Source organism: Trachurus japonicus, chromosome 16 (genome assembly GCF_045865225.1).
Source record: "Trachurus japonicus isolate A0001 chromosome 16, Traja_1.0".
NCBI lineage: Eukaryota > Metazoa > Chordata > Actinopteri > Carangiformes > Carangidae > Trachurus > Trachurus japonicus.
Window position 1 is genome coordinate 2,367,151 of NC_140922.1, and position 16,015 is coordinate 2,383,165.

The following is a 16,015-nucleotide window of genomic DNA, read 5'->3' on the forward strand; positions in this document are numbered from 1 at the left end:
CTACTTTTGCATCATCAGCCCGCGAGGTCTGTTCGCGCGACCGGACACTGCCAGCTTGGACCGGACCAGAACATCAGTTTCCTCCCGTCTCACTTGCTCTGACAGATTGAGAGCTGTTGCCCAGTAAAAAAAAACAAAAAACAAAACACACACACCCCTTTTCCATTAATAAAGACACTCATATTTAGTAACCTATATTTAAACACGTGTGCACAGATCACAACATAAACAGCTGTGCGTAACGGAGGCATCGCGGAGCGTCTCTCTTTTTCTTTTTTCTTTAGAATTTACCTGAGATGGAGATGTGAATATCTGCTCACTATGATGCCAGGCTGATTGTGGTTTGCTGTGAGAGATGATAGTTTATTTGTTTTCAGTTTTATTTGTTATGGTCGCGTGATGATGCGGCTCAATAAATCAATAAGTAAATACATAAATATAGCAGATAATCCTGTAGTGTCAACACAGCAGTAATCCATCCTCATCTTTCATCTGTGCAGCCTTTGATCTGTCATCAGTGTGACGGGACAGTCGATATAGATGTGCTGAATGTGTATGCTGTAATCTGTAGGTGCTGATTCAAATCTTCTCTTCCACGGTGAGATCAAACGTCCGCCTTGCGCGCGCGCGGCGGATTTAAAGGCGAGGAGAGGAGCTCATTTGATTGGTGAAGATCTGACTCGGCTGTGTCAAACCCACTCCACGCCTTCTCTCCTCCCTCTATGCCATTTGCGCCGGTGGGAGGGAAGTAGGCGGGATGCGCTCCGCTGCGTTTCGAAGGAAAATCGCAATCTGCTCCTGACCACTCCCCGTTGGCGAAGCGAAGGCGAGGCGCAGGCCTGATCCGCTCCGCCTGCACCTAGTTCACGAAAGTAGAGCCCTCTTATTAACACAAATATATCACTTACTTCTGCTTTAATAGAATTTTTAATAAAGATACTACCTTATTTTAAATGCTGCTATGGGTATCTGGGAATGCCTTAAATGGAAATTTCGTTGTATGATATACAATGACAATAAAGCATCTTAATCTTACCTTGGGGACCTTTCGGTGTCACAAAAGTAGCATGAACTGGGAGGTTCCTGTTGCTGCTGGAGCTGCTGTGACTGCTGGAGCTGCTACAGCTGTCATCCGATTCAGCAGCATCATCAGGATCAGTCCTCTGCCTTTGTGCATCTGAAAGTATTGATTGACACAGTCAACACTACATACATTTTATTTTTAATGGCACATACATGATTTAAATTTTTAATCAAGTGTACATGATTATTTGTTGTATAATATATAGCATGAATTACAGATATTTATATATCAAATTCATTAATTCACCGAATAACTGTAAAATTGTGCAGAACACATCACACATTTTAAAGCTTTTCCCCAGTAGCCTACTGGCTGTATTTTCACCTGGAGGTCCATGAGTGCTGGTCTGGCTCTGGCCCTGGGAATTTTGACCCTGTTCTGCCTGGCTGCATTCAGCTTGACTCTCATCCTGGTCACCTGCACTTTCCCTGCTAATTTTCTTCTTGGAGAAGAAATCGGAGATATCTCCCTGCCTCCGTTTCATACTGTAGTAGGCTATACATTGAAAACGTGTTCACAAACACAATGAAAAGCATGTTATTTGCACTGTACCAACATAACAGTAGCAACAATGATGATAGGCTACTCTGTTGTTGACTATTAATTCATGTCGCAAAACACACAACAGATGCTAACGTTACTGAAACAGTAGAGAGATGTGTTGACATTTTTTCAGGTGGAGAGCTAACTAAAGTAAAACACACCTGTCGTGTTGTTTAAGAGCAGTTTTTCATGCAAATTTAACAGAAGTTGGCAAAACATTTTTGTGACCGACAGTTTTAAAGAACCTGTAGTGTTCTGATCTTACCTTAACTCGTTGCACCCGGTACCGAAGCATCATGTTGCAAGAAAGTCCGACTGTTGAAGTTAGAGTTCATTACCGCAGAGCCACGGAGCTACTTCATTTGTATTTTTTCGAAAATAAAAGCCTTCATGAGTCCTTAATACGGTCGTCATTTTAGGTTTCACATCTACTTCCGTTTTAACGTGCGGCCTGTGTAGCGAACTTTACACAATGATTGACATTACCAACGAGCCAATGACCATTGGGAGGGCATGCGGGGTGGCCAATCAGATTGCAGGGGTGGCACGTGCCCCCCTGACATTTTTTTTTTTTTTTTTTGTTGCTATAACTGCTGTATTTCCAAGGTGCCACTTCTTTAAAACTATACACTGTCTGAAAATATGTTAAGAAAATACAAATAAAGTACTTTTAGTGGTTAAAAGTTATTAAACAACTGATAAGCACACATTATTACAGCACACATTAGGCTACAGCATTTCTTTTTGGAACAAGCTGCTCTTCCTCCCCAACCAGATGACTACCTCAACAGCCGCAGCCGATTCAACTTTTGAACGTTTTCGCTACATTTAGTTGTGGCTGCCGCTGCTTCTTAATTATCGCCGCCAATATTTCATAATGGGGTCGGAGCAGACGCACAGTAATAATCTACTGTCACTTTGTAAACTTCTTCAAGTGCGTCGACCCGCTGGACGGCGCTGATCTGTTTATCAATAAAGAACGTCAACGTGGTTATTTCAGCCCATAAATTTAAATTTTCTCTTTGTCACTCCTTTCACGATGGTCTGTTGACATCATGTAACGGTGGCGACCAACGCTGCACGTTTTTAATCCGACATTTCAGTGAGGTGTTTTCTCATTGCTCTGGTGTGTGTGTGTGTGGGTGTCATTAAAAAATAACAACAGTCTCACGGCCTGGTCGCACTGTACGTGCAGCGCCCTGGAGCGGAGGCAGTTTCAGATAGGCGCACATGTTAACCGGTCTGCCTGGTCGCACATCTGGCGCTGTGGAGTGCAGTGCGCGCTGCTGCAGCGCTGGTCGAGTACAGATCAGCCGATGAGCGCGCTGCTGCCGGGCTCTGTCCCTTCCTGTTACAGACTGGATGGGGTGGAGTCACGTGACTACACACGCTGAACACGGAGTACGGCTCTTAAAGGGACATGAACATAGCCTACCAACACACACAGCCAAAAAACTTTTATTTTGTTGTTTTGTTTTTTTCTTTTTTTAAAAACCGAATATACCGACATGGGCAAAATGACGTCGGTTATCGTCGTAAATTTCGGTAACGGTAAATTTTCGGTTTATCGCCCAGGCCTAGTAGGGGGGACAGCTCTCCATTCCGACACCCCTCCACTTCGACACCCCGCTGTTCCGAAATAGCCCCACTTCGAAACACCGCTACTCCGACACCCCCTCCTCCCCCCCGCAGCTGTCCAAGGTGCTGAACCGCGTGACGTTGTTTACATTCTGCTTTGTGGCTTGTCTGTGAAACGTGCGCTGCTCAGGGACTGGGCAGATCTGTCCCACTTGCTTTCTCCCCGACTCCGTTGTTGGAGATCTCCCACACAGTAGGTAGAAATACACTATTTATCTTTTTCTCCCCCCCTGCTCCGCTCGAGCGCGGCTGAACCCGGCTTGAGCTCACACGGGCGCGAGGCTGCTGCAGCCGCCGCTCGTGCTGACAGCTGACTGAGGGAGATGCTTTGGTTGGGCTTAGGCAATGAAGAAAGGAGTTGGTTAAGTTTAGTAAAAAAAGACCAGGTAGAGGCTAGACAGGCTAGAAGCATAATGAACGTTATATGTCATTAATATGAAGTATTTGCTTGTTTTGCAGTTAATTATGCACATGATCCGTTTGACCCCAAAAAGGAAAAAAGGATCAATGCGCACTGCGCACTGGGGGTTTCCCCCGATAGCCTTTTCGGAGTAGCGGGGTCTTTAGAAAAAATAGAAAACCCCGCTATTACGATGAATGGAAGTCTATTGTCGGAAAAGCGGGGCTTCGGAAAGGCGGGGTGTAACCCCTAGTAGGATGGCTGCAGTCTTTCCCTGTTAAGATGTTATAATGACTGTGGAGTAAGGCACTGAGAAAGGACCTTCACTGTCTTTTGGTTTCTTGATAATGTTTCCAGTTGCATCTAGGTACACGATGTCCTCTTTAGAACTTCTGTGGAATATGCTGATGCTTCTCTTGGACCAAAACATCACACCCTTTGGATGAAGTAATACTTTCTGAAGCACTTTTTTTTTCTTCTCCCATCTTCTGGAGACATAGAGTTTCATTTTGATGTTTCCTTTCCTTCATTCTTTGTCTACAGGAAATGGATGTAAGAACACCTGATGATGGTGCTTCGTCTCTGACTCAACCACTGATTCCTCTAGTTTTTCCAAGCTTTCAAGATAGAGTGCCCTAGGAAAAGTGTTTTGAAGTTGCTGGTGTATTATTCTTTCATTGTCTGCTCTTACAGCTCGCCTTTGCAGCTCTGTTTCAGCCTGCCCTCATGAAATGGCGTATAAATAATGCGCCGTTTCTTAAAGGGATAGTTCACCCAAAATTCAAATTTCACTCATTATCTACTCACCCTCATGTGAACTAAGGGCTGGGAGAAGTTTCAGAGTCCTCCGTGCCTTCTCTCAGTTACAGCGGGGCTCCGTGCAGCACTGCATGTCCATATGACGGTTGCAAACGGTGCTCACTTTTCTTCGTCCAAAAAGACACACCAAATGGACGGACCAGGAAGAGCAGTGCTGGGAGCTTCTGCTACAAACAAGCTTAAAATATAGACTTATTTAATTTTTTTCGGAACAATTTCTCATGCCGGGGCTTCAATACAAGAGGGACCTTACAGATGAGCTGTGTGGAGGTATTTGGATGTTTTTTTGTGTCTGTTTGGATGAAGAAAAGTGAGCTCCATTCACAACCGTCATATGGACATGCAGTGCTGCACGGAGCCCCACTGTAACTCAGAGAAGCCACGGAGGACTCTGAAACTTCTCCCAGCCCTTAGTCCACATGAGGGTGAGTAGATAATGAGTGAAATTTTTTAAAGTAATTTTGCATGGTATTCCAACGCATTTCTAGCTTTTTGTATGTCATTTAACGCTGTTCAGTCCCCATACATTTATACTGTAACCCAGTCCGCATCACATGACTATTGAGTCTGAACGCAAAAGAAAAGGCAGATGTCTGTCATTCTCAGTGGATAATTCAACGTTTTAAGATTTTAACATTAACATTCAGGTTTCGACATCTCAACACTTTTTTCTAAATATATTAACACCAGTTTTTAGATCTACATTTACAAGGTTTCAAAACTGGATAACAAAATTATACTGTGGGAGAATAGTGCCAAATTTGAAACTCTGAAAGTGTGTTGTTTAAACACTGCAAAAAAAAAAGTGCTGTAGTTGTAAAAAAGAAAAAAGACACATTGGGTACGTTTACATGGACAGGTTCAATCGGATTCAGAAAGGTTTGGTTTATTTTAACCCTAGCACAATTTAAGCAGCTTAGAAACTGCTCAAACAGGCCGGTAGTGGGCTTTGAGAGATTTTGTACATTCACAAGAATTTTCACAGGAAAGAGACCAGGCTTTTATTTGTTCAATGCTCTGCCACCCGGCCACACCCAACCCTTACCACAACCAGAATGGCGGCCCTTCGGAATGGCACGTGGAACCTCATAACCCCCTCATCATTTCCACAAAGTCACATGATTTCAGAGAAATGCAGCTCTCTTACTTTCACTTTCACTGGTGCAGCTTATCTCATTGTACAATTCACATTGTCCTCTGGGAGGGGTGGGGGAGTTTGTGAGGGGAGGAGCTCTCAGTCTCTATATATTGGATGAGTCCAGGCAGAGTCTCTGACAAAGCAGCAACACACAGACAGACCAGGCAGAGACACAGACAAGGAGACACCTGAGAAAAGGTGAGTGTACAAAACTAAAATAATTTACCCCTCTGTATATATTTTATGTAAATCTAAGTATGATTGTATAGCAGACTTTTTCTTTTTGTTTACATTTGTATTGTGTTTTTTTTTTATTTTATCTCCAGCCATCAAAGAATAGAGAGGATGGAGTGGAGTGGATATGATGACTCAGCAAAACAAAACCAGACAGATCTTTTTTAAATAACTTGATTACATATCCTGTTATTCCTTTCTGAAGTCTTGGCTGTTCTGATATGTGTAGAACATTTTCTTTTTAACTGTAACATTTTATAATATGGTAGACAGTGTGTGGGCTCACAACTAAAGCATGACTGAGTATCAGCCTGTCAGTGGATGAATTGTTAATGAGCAGCTCCCTTATGATTTCAGTAGCGCTATAATGACTTTTATTATAAGAAGTACCTACAGACACTTAATGATGCAACTGCGTTGATACAGCTGCAAAAAAGAAAAGAAAAGTGGGGGCTGGGTAAACGGTGAAAATTCAATAGCCTGATATTCCTCTCTGTCTGTCTCTCTCTCTTTCACTGGTGAGCTCTGCCTCCTCATCAGACCCTGTAGCCCAGCCTTTCTATCACTGCCGATGATGCGTGGACAATCACAACGCCCCAGTCCAGGCTACGCTGTAATCTTTTTTTGCTGCTGTCACTGTAGAAAACTAATCACATCGCATCACAAAGATAATTTGTTTGTAAGTAACGGAAGCAGGGTTTTCAGTGCTTTTGTGGCGATCTCAGGATATTCTGCTTTAATTCTGCTGGGCGATTTAAAATTTTCTGCGCAGTGATGAAGCCAGTGCAGCTGGAAGGAGGGGGAAGATGAACAGACGGGAGTGGCAAAATGTCCAAAACAAAACATCCGGAAGTGTAAATTAGATAAAACATACGATTATATATTCTCTCCCTCTGCGACCCGGTACCAAATGATCCACCTGCCTGGTGGTTGGGAACCCCTTACCAATATAATCCCAATTAAAATGCCGTAGGCTATTAAAGACCCCTTCCGATGAAAATCATGTTTTTCGTGCTTTTCACATGTTCCTGTGGTATTTTTCTGATGTTAGAGGACATATCGGCAGAAAAGGAAGTGCAAAATTGCATTTCTGAGTTTTTCTGCCTTCAAATTGCTGGGAACCTGACAGACGCAAACTGGCAGGAGACTGGGGTTGACGCGTCACAACCCCAGGGGAGGGCACTAGTGCTACAAGCTCCCACACAACCATGTGTGTATTCCTCTGTCAGCATGTCTTAAAGAAGGGAGTCACCTGTTGAGTAACACACATTTCCTTATATTGAAAGCCTTGTCGGAATGGTGGGACATTCATATGTCGGAATAGTGGTATGTCGGAATGGTGGGATGTCGGAATGACAGCATGTAACCACGGTTCGGTACGGTTTTGGTACAACAGACACTAATTGAATGTAAAACTAAAATATGTCTTGTGTTATAAAAGTTTTTTTTTTAAAGAACATAAAATAAAACAAGTGCATTAGGAGTGTTATAATACCATTCATTAATTCTAGAGGAAAAAAAACTTGCACTTGACAACTGACAACTATTATAAAAAAAAAGAGACTAACATCAATGTTGGTTTACACAGTTAATTTAAAGTAGATGCCAGTTGCTTTAGTGATGTTTTTGGTGTCTGTGTGCATGTCAAGAGGCTTAAAAGCAGGGTTAGGGATAAGTTGCTGCACACAAGTTGGACCAGTGATCGACAAATGGGTGGGTGGTGAATAGGGCTGGGTATCAATCAAAAATGTTCAATACCGGTACCGATACCAATACCTTCACTTTGATAACGGTTCCTGAACGATACTTTTTTCGATACCAATTTTATAACATCAGTTCTAAAAAAAATGAAAATTACATTACACATCACGGTACAAATCTTGAGTTGTATTCTTCTATTCCAACCAGCAGCTTTTCTACGGCTCAACAGGTAGAACACCCTGGCATGTGTTACAACTTCATTGCAGTTAGATGAATTTTGCAACCTGAAAATATTAGGAAACCACTTTCATACATAATTTTTGTAGTTGACACATTAAGGTTTTTAAATAGGCTAAGGGTTTCTGATTTGTTAAATGCAAAAAGTGTTACTATTGTCCCTGGTCTCCCTTAAACATGGCTGTCAGGTAGTCTCATTAAATAAATAAATTTTAAAAAATAAAAATAACAGTGACTACGTGGTGGCCGCCGGCCGTGTTGTGACCCTCCAGGACACAGAGATGGTTGGTCCGCCCCTGTGTACAGCTACACCACTTGCGCTCCAGCATTTTGCAGGCAGAGGAAACCCTGCTCTGACGTCTGCTCCCTCATGTGCAGTTGCACGTCGCGGAGCCGCACATACAGAGGGGACAGAAAGAGGCAGGAGGGACTGATAACATGAAATAGCCGAGAGCAGTGGCGGCCGGTCAATAGGGGGCGCTAGGGCCCGTCCCCATCAAATTTTCAGGAACAAAGTGTAAACACAGTGGGTCTCATTCATGAAACGTGAGCAGCACGGATTTGTGTGTAAACCCTGAGCAGCGCAAATTTAGGTGGATTTCCGCATTCATCAATCTTTTAGTAGTGCTGATTTTTTCGTAGCTACTCACAAAATCTACACCTGCTCCGGACTGTGTGTAGCACTTGTGTAAATGTAGGAATGCAAATAAATACTGCTTGTCACTGTTGAAAATTACAATTTTAATCTGTATTACTCTCTCTCATGTTCAAAATACACCGACACCTTTGAAACACGTAATTTAAACATGAAAAACAATTAGAAATATTTGGAGAGAGAGACGTTTTAGGGATCGGACACGCACAACACGTCAAGGGTCCATCTTATGACGATAATAATCTGATATAAAACCGGAAAAAACTTTTTTGTGTCGCTACACGCTCGGTGAGCGCATACTTCACCCTGCGCAGCAGTGCAGTCGGCACCGGTTTGGATGGAGCTGTGACAGACGGCTGGTGCTTCTGTAACAATATAACCTGCCTATATAACTTCATGTGTTGATACAACCATGCTCCTCTACAGCTGAGGCTGTGAAGAGCCACCCCTTCCCGTCGCTGCAGTAGCTCTGGAGTTGTGTGTATTTTTTTTTTTTTTTTTTTTTCATGTTTCATATCGAACTATTCTGGCTTTACTTCTTAAACGGTTCTTTAATCAACCAAGGATAGGCCTACTTAATTCACTACATCTGTTTATTCCCTCCACGCCTTTGACCTGTCCCAGTCACACCACTACTGACAGAAGAGAATAAAATATTTTTTCTGGACTCCACTTCACCCAAAATGAATTTGATCCGTGATCTCTCTTTTTTTCTCTCTCTCCCTCTTTCCTCGTTTGCGTCATGGCCACAGGTGAGCAGGATGCACCTACCTCCTAATATGGTGGTCAGGATCTCCTTATATGGCTATTCATGTATGGAGATCTATGCTAATTGCTGATCACCGGGGGCGTGTTGTTAGGTTACGATGGGTTGGCATTCATGAAGTTACACACGTGTTTACGATCAAATCTGAGTTTCCCGCACCGTTCATGAATCCGGAGTAGAGTTTTAGTAACGTGAGCTTTTATGTGCAAATCTACACACAGATTTACTCACGTTTCATGAATGAGACCCACTTAACATAATAAAAAGTAATTACCATTTCTGTTCAGTGTTCACTCATACAATGGGTTTTACTTTGAAATTTGTAAGCCTTTCCATTCCATATTGGGTTTATTCTGGGTTGTTTCATACATTTCAATAGCGAGGGGCGCCGGCCTAATGAGTGTGTATGTGGGCTCTTAAACTTTTGGCTTCCATGTGACTTCATGCTGGTCTCTAATTGGTCACTTCAAGATTCTCCTCCGGGCGCAGCTCTCTGCGCCCGTGGCCAATCAGCGCGTTTGGGTCATTTTTTCATCCAATCGGATTGATTCATGATACCTGACCTGTCAATCAAAGTCACTCCCCTGGCAGCGGAGCCGTGCCTGTCACTCAAACAGTTACAGACGCATCCACGTGCACACGGAGCAGACAGACAACAACAACAAGACAGGAGACAATGGCGGCCGCAGCAAAAGAAAAATCAGTTGATTCTTTACGAAATAATCCTTTCACGAGGCGTTCGCTGGAGTAAAAAGGATAAAGGAGCTTGGACCGGAGCAACCTGACTTCAAAATCCTGCAGCAGGCAAGTGACTGTGGATGGAGTTACAGAACGCTTCTCCCGTCTGTGTCATGCCAAACACAGTTGGCTGAATGTGAAGTCAGCAATGCTATTTATTTATCTTATTTATCTGACGCCCCCCCAATTTATTATAGCATGTGCGCATCGCGGGGCCGCACGGAGAGGCAGCCTCTCGGGAATTACGTTAATTGCAACAAAATACCGGAGTTTTCTGTGCAAAGCACCAGTCAATTTAAGCACATGAAAAACAACCAAACCCGGATGTTGTCATGAAATATATATATAAAAACAAAACCAGGTGCCCCAGACAGGACGTGAAGAGGAACACAGATGTCACCCGATGCATGCAGCAACCACGTAATGTTACAGCTGATCACCGGCAGCATTATCAGGGGGCTATTGCACAAAAGTAGAATAAAGAAATCCAGGATAACTGAGCAAGCGCGGCTTGACCTAGTCTGGTCGGAGCATCTTGGCTTAATTGGTTGCACTAACGCCGAGCCAGGCTGAGGAGCAGCGGCTTTGTCAAGCCAGGTGGAACTTATTCTCTCGTCAGTAGACCACAGACATTGATCACAGATTCACTGATGAGAGGACAGGTGTGGCCACTTTCCTCCAATCAACAGGAACTTAGTGCTGACGTCAGGTGACTCACCTCTTAAAAAAAAAAAAAAAAGCACCGCTGTCATAAAGCTCAGAGAGAGCGCAGCGGACAACTGCGGACTGATTGAATAATCCAAAACTATAATCACAACTCAAGTTCCTTTCACAAATGAACAGTTGTGCACTTTGCCTAAATGATGAGCAGTGGAAGTTGATTCATTGTCCAAATTCCTTATAATTTTAAGTACATAACAAGTAATACAAGTTTATACAGCAAAAGTGACCAAAAGTTCAACAGGTGAAAATGAATTACCGGTAAATATAAAAACATTATGCAGTCTGCTGCTTCAATAAATTGCTGATAACAATGTTCACATGAGGTGTATAAATTATTTGGAAGGTGGTTGCTCACAGTCACTCAATTTTATTCTCATTTTCTTACCTCAACCAATATTTAGGCCAATATATTAACATTTTATTTAAAAAAAAATAAAAATAAATCTATATGCCATTTTTGCTACATTGCTTTTTATGAGAAGCCAGTAATATATAGCTACTAGTGGTCATAAAATATCATAGATGGACACAGATTTGTAAATGTATTTAGTTTGTTTATAAATCAGGCCAATATGAACATAAGGACATGGAATAACTGTCTGAAACACGTTGATTTCTGATCAGAGTGGCTGCTGACTTCACAGATAAAGACAACAGAATCAACTAAGCCTGGCTGTTAGCCTGGTCTGGAGCAGGCTAGCTGCAGAGAATGAATCACCATGGTAACTTGACCAGGATAGATTTGAGCTGCTTTCATGCAACCGACTTGAGGCCAAATTAAGCCAGGATAACCAACATATCCCAGCTTAATCCCTTATCTAGGTTTTGTGCAATACCCCTCAGATCTTGATCACGTGATTAACCTCCGGGTACCGAAACTTGGCACCGAAAGACGAGGCATGTTTTGATACTCGGTACTACCGAAGCGTTTCGGTCGGTGCCACAAAAGAACCGAAGTTCGGTACCCAGCCCTAGTGGTGAACATGCGGGTTACACCCCGCCTTTCCGAAGCCCCACCTTTCCGACAATAGACTTCCATTCATCGTAATAGCGGGGTTTTCTATTTTTTCTAAAGACCCCGCTATTCCGAAAAGGCTATTGGGGGAAACCCCCCCACTCCGAACGGACAGACGGACCTAATCAGAAAGGAAACGGAGGCTGTGCAGTGCGCAGTGTGCATTGATCCTTTTTTCCTTTTTGGGGTCAAACGGATCATGTGCATAATTAACTGCAAAACAAGCAAATACTTCATATTAATGACATAATGTTCATTATGCTTCTGGCCTGTCTAGTCAACTCCTTTCTTCATTGCCTAAGCCCAACCAAAGCATCTCCCTCAGTCAGCTGTCAGCACGAGCGGCGGCTGCAACAGCCTCGCGCCCCTGTGAGCTCAAGCCGGGTTCAGCCGCTCTCGAGCGGGGGGGGGGGGGGGGGGGGGAGTGCATTTCTATTATTGTGTGGAGATCTCCAACAACGGAGTCGGGGAGAAAGCAAGTGGGACAGATCTGCCCAGTCCCTGAGCAGCGCACGTTTCACAGACAAGCCACAAAGCAGAATGTAAACAACGTCACGCGGTTCAGCACCTTGGACATTGGACAGCTGCGGGGGGGAGGGTGTCGGAACAGCGGTGTTTCGAAGTGGGGGTATTTCGGAACAGCGGGGTGTCGAAGTGAAGGTGTGTCGGAATGGAGAGCTGTCCCCGAACATGCGCTAACATGTTTGATGCGTTTCTAGTGATGCACCACGCATCCATGAAATAGCGCCGACAGATTTTGTCCAGTGGACCAGTTGCGAGCCGTTGCCCTCGCTGTTGTGTTTCACTGAGAAGCAACACGGTGACATGAATGAAGCAGGCAGCTCCACTAACTTCACACTCTCGTCACTTCTCTTATTTGTCTGTTATGACGGTTGCTGCAGCTTCAAGGCTCATTACCGCCACCTGGATTGGAGTGTGGACTCGACTTAAAAAAAAAAAAAAATTATATTCACTCAGACGAATACATACCGTTACACCCCTAATATTTAATGACCCCTTTCATTCATTTCTTCTTCCTTGGTAGTGTTGTCACGATACCAACATTTTGGTACCGGTATCGGTACCAACATGTTTTTCTATACACACACCTATTGTTTCCCATATGTAGTGCCACAGAATCAAGACCAAACCACAAATTGACTCTGCTTTTTTTTTTTTTCCATCAACGCAATATCGTTCCGTTAATTCATCTCCGTGTAGCGCTCTTTCATTGTGTTCACACACACACACACACAGAGAGAGAGAGAATGCATGTCAGTGATCCGCAGTAAAAATGAAACTTATCAAGCAGCAGTGTTTGCATTAATTAACGAGTCTGTAGCGGCCCGTCTCTCTCGGTGATGTCACCGCATTGTAATTAGTATAGTACCCTTTTAAATGCCTCAGTACCCCGGTACCAATTTAGTACTGGTATACAAACCTATTCCCTATTCGAACAACCAGGGTGCGATTTGCCCAACACAGTCTCACCCCTTTGCGTCAAACGGTTGACGCTTGGTCAAGGCCCCTTACGTCAATATACTGACGTGGAGGGGGTACCCTCGAGGTCGTTTCTCGACGAATAGGGCCACTCATAGACTTGAATGCAAATCCCTCATCGTCGGATTTTGACGAAGGGGGGCAGGACCGTTTCTCCCTCACTCCCAGTGCGTCAACAGCCTGACGAACGGTCACTGTCCCTCCTCGTCACATGCCTGATGGTACAGACACACCAACTCCGGCGGCGACGGATCCGGCCACAACGGACCGGCGAGCGCTGCAGCGAGTGGGCAGGACTATGTGACGTTTATGTGACGTAGTGCCGAGCTTGAGTTTCGCCCTGCCGTTTCCAACATGGCGGCCGGGTCACAAACGATCTCATTTTACAGTTAAACAACACACTAAAGTATGTTTCTGAAAACATTTGAGGCGGGAAATGTGTAGTGCAGTAACAGAATCTGGATTTATATTTGATCAACACCGCCCAGTTTGATAGTTTGAACGAAGTTTCTGGAGCCGGCCGCATTGCGTTGGACGGACCTCATTTGCATAAAGTTCAATCTATCGAACTTTATGCAAATTCACATACGGCGACGGGGCCGTCAACTCCTCCTGCTGTATCCATCTGCCCCGCCCGGCCGGAGCTCCTGCTCCACATAGACATGAATGGAATCCGTTGACTGAACGTCGGTTGACGGAGTTGGTGTGTCTGTACCATTACTCATTAGGTGCCCGTTTTTCGTCAGGTTTTGACGCGCTCGGCTTTCAGTTGATTCCAATGCAGTTCCCTTCGCGGCGATATGTGACGCTCAGAGCAAGTGATCCAGCCGACCCGGCTGCGGCACTGACGGACGCTGTGAGCAGAGAATAACTTTTTTTTTTTTTTTTTTTTTTTTTAACTTTTCCTTAAATCTTTATTGAACCTGATGCTGCTGTGTCTGACGTAGCTTTCGGCAAGGACGTCCTTTCGGTTATTTATTTATTTATTTAGTGATCATGGTGTTTGGTGCAGAATAATCAATCAATAAATAAATAAATTACGTCCTTGTCGGAAGCTGCGTCAGACCAGGAGGGGGGGGGTTGTGGATTCTACAGGTGAAGACCACTTCCGCGTTCAAAAAGCTGCTCTGTTTAATCAATATTCTGAAGAAAGATCTGATTATTAGCCATAACGCTGTAACCATCCAAGGAAGACTGTGTAACAATATTATGTGCTTCTGCTGAGTCCAAAAGCCCTTTGTAATATCAACTTTATTTTAAGAAAACACGCTTTGTTTCCAATGTCATATCACGGAGAAGCACTACATTACCCATTATCCTCATATTTATCAGCGACGTGTCTGATTGGTTGAGCTTGCTGTTGCCAGCAAATGAAAAAATAAAACAAATTGAGCTTATATTATTTTCTTAGTAACTAAAAGGTCTTAACATCTTTTTTGTTTTCAACATTGAATAAAAAAAGGGTGCTATATTGTTAAAATTCAACAATAAAGTGCATAAAAGTTGGCTTGACTTCTTTCTTTTTTTCTTTTTTTTCATAATTTTCACCAGCATCTTTCTGGTCCACATCACATCATATTTATTGTAATTTTTAATTCAATGAGTGACATTTTATTTTTTATCTGAAAAACATTATTATGAATTCAAGGGTCAGAGGTCACTGATTAGTGTTAAATTTAACCTTTTTGACCCTGTTTCCTTGAATAAATCACTAAGACTTTGATGCGGGAAGCTGAGATTTTGATTTGATTTTGTTCAGAGCACTAGGGACAAAGTTTCTGTAGAATTTCAGACCTGTCGGACGTCCAGAAGGGTCACAGCTGACTGTCCAGGCTCGTTTCTCGGCCTTCAAAGCCTAGATTTAGAAGCCTTTTGTCTAATAACGTCTACATCCTTGGGGTTATAAGGCTGAAAGTTTCATGTATTTGTCCGGGGGCCTAAGGCCATCCACCGTGTGCAATTTCAAACCCGTGCGACCTTCACAAGTGTCAAAGGTCACTGATTTGTGACCTTTTTGACCCTGTTTCCTTGAATAAAACACCAAGACTTTGATGCGGGAAGCTGAGATTTTGATAGGTTGTCCAGAATGTCTAGTAGATTGTGTGTGCAAAAGATTCAGAGCTCTGTGACATTCAGAAGGGTCACAAATAGCCAAAAAGCAATGCTCCTTTCTCTGACCTCATATTAAAGGAGAAATGCAATTCTTTAATAGCTTCCAGATGCTTTGGCCTATCAGGCTGAATTTTTAGCTAAAGGAGCTGGTGTACGATCAGGAAGTAGGGGAGCTGTGCATAAAGCCAATTGGTAAGTGTCAAAGGTCACAGGGGTCAAACATCAAAGTGAATCCAGCCATTCCTGCTTTTTCTCAACAAAACATACACGCTTTAAGTTATCATCATGAAATATTAATAGGTTGTATATCAGAGAGTCCTCTATCAGAATATTTTGGTCCCGTTGCTCTAGGGGCCCCAGGGGGCCCCGGGGGGCCACTTGGCTTTCCCATGCTCCCACAGAGTTGGGTCTCGGGGTGATGGATAAGGGCCTCACCATGAGTCCACAGGCCAAGTTTCAAGTGATTTGGTCGGTTTCTATGGAAACGGCGGCCTCAAGGATACAGAGGAATGCGACTGTTTGAAGCCCCGCCTCTCGAAAAGTAATGGCTCGATCAGGACCAAACACACATCTACGCGTTCGTCTTGGGCCCCCGAACCATATATTACGAAATCAGAACTGTACGACTTTTGGAAATGTGTTTTGTCTATTTCGGCTTTTCTGACTAAGAGGGTCTCTCAAGCTTTAAGTCTGACAGACTCTGAGTCAGAGT